Source organism: Tarenaya hassleriana, unplaced genomic scaffold, assembly GCF_000463585.1.
Source record: "Tarenaya hassleriana unplaced genomic scaffold, ASM46358v1 Cleome39, whole genome shotgun sequence".
Classification (NCBI taxonomy): domain Eukaryota; kingdom Viridiplantae; phylum Streptophyta; class Magnoliopsida; order Brassicales; family Cleomaceae; genus Tarenaya; species Tarenaya hassleriana.
In genome coordinates, this window is record NW_010966822.1 from 581,472 (window position 1) to 583,361 (window position 1,890).

Consider the following 1,890-nt stretch of genomic DNA (forward strand, 5'->3'; position numbering starts at 1 on the left):
CCACTCGAATTCAATGTCCACTTGCCACCAGACTTGTAATAAATAATCGTCATTCTTTCATCACTTGCATCCATTATGACTGTATAAAATAAACACAAAATGTGAGATATATGATGATCAGTTTGACGAGTATGATCAGTTTGCCGAGTATGACCAGTTTCGTCAATATGACCGGTTAGACGAGTTTGCCGATTCTGATTATTTCGAAGAGTTTGACCAGTTTGATATAGTTTAACTAATGTGACCAGTTTGACTAATGTGAATCATGATAATATTGATTCAACTCAATTAAGTCTACAAAATACGATATGCTATTGATATATATGTTCCATTTTACTCATTTATACCATATGGGTCGAATATAAACATGAAAACAACAAAACCCTTTCATAAAAAGAAAAACCCTAAATGCCCAAAGTATATAACGAAATTTAAAGAAGAAAGCTTACCTATACACGAGATCTATGCTTATTGGATGAGATTATTGGAGATTTCGCTTGTTTTTCTCAACAAATTTGATGAGAATTTCACACTGTAGAGGAGGAGCTCGAAGAGAGAGAGAGAGCGTGATACAGGCGCGAAAAAACGGAAGAAAGGAGAGAGAGAGGGAGAGAGAGAGGTGGAGAGAGGAGAGAAAAATATTTTTATTTTATTATATTATATAAATTAATAAAGGGTATTATAGGTAAACTACATTTATAAGGTTATATTTGATGTTGTCTCTTTTCTTTTTTTTATGAAGGGTATCCATTGAAGTCCCATGTATCATTTAAGGGCATTTTTGCAATTGACCCCAAATACACATATAAGTCAATGGTCAACGGTATTGAAGAACAAGTACATGTTGTCCATGTATTTGGTGGGCCATATGCTGTGGAAGTCAAAAGTCTATGCTAAGATCTGATCCTTGGGCTTCGCATGCTTAGTCAAGTCCTCGTGATCTTGTAAGAAGATACCGAAGAAGACATCTAATACGGATCTGTCGCTAAATTTGTCAAACTAAATTTTGTAATTTGTCAAAGTTTTGGAAATAATATGTTGTGTTATTGATAATCGTTTAATATATAATGTATTTTTTTCTCATTAAAATTTTAAAATTCTGATTCGTACCCTAACTAAACCTCTTCATATACTGCTCTGATATTTCTGATAGTAATAAGAAGCTTATATATCTATTTCATTCGTGTTAAATTTTACACACACGCATATATATTTATATATATAACCGCATTTATTACGCGAATGAATACATGGGTACGGGTTATCTTTCGTAAAACCTTTAGAATATCTCAACATTTTTTTATATCGTTCCGATATACTACGTTTCATATAATTAGATGACATTTTACAATAATATTTTTGTGACATTTTAAAATTTTCCATTAGTTTTTAATATTTTTTTCCAAATGCATCCTTAGTTAATAATATTTAAATGTTCTATATATTTAGAAATAACAATTTTTATGTAATAAATAAGGATATTTTGGACAAATCATTATTTTTTTAAGGGATAATTTCATTTAAACCCTGTACTTTTTTTTATCCAAAAAAATATTGTACTTTTAAAAATTGGCAATTAAAACTCTATACTTTTAAAAATTGGCAAATAAAACCCTGAACGAAAAAATATATTATTTAATACTGACATGACATCCTAGTCATCTGCCACATCATCAATCCCTAATATTTAATAATATTAATTAATATAAAATAAAAATAAAATAATAAAAATAAAAATAAAATTTTAAAAATTATATATATTCATAAAATTATACACATATATAAACATGTTTATAAAAATTTTAAAATTATATACATATATAAATATATTTATATATACATATATACATATATATACATATGATACATATATATCTATATATGTGTATA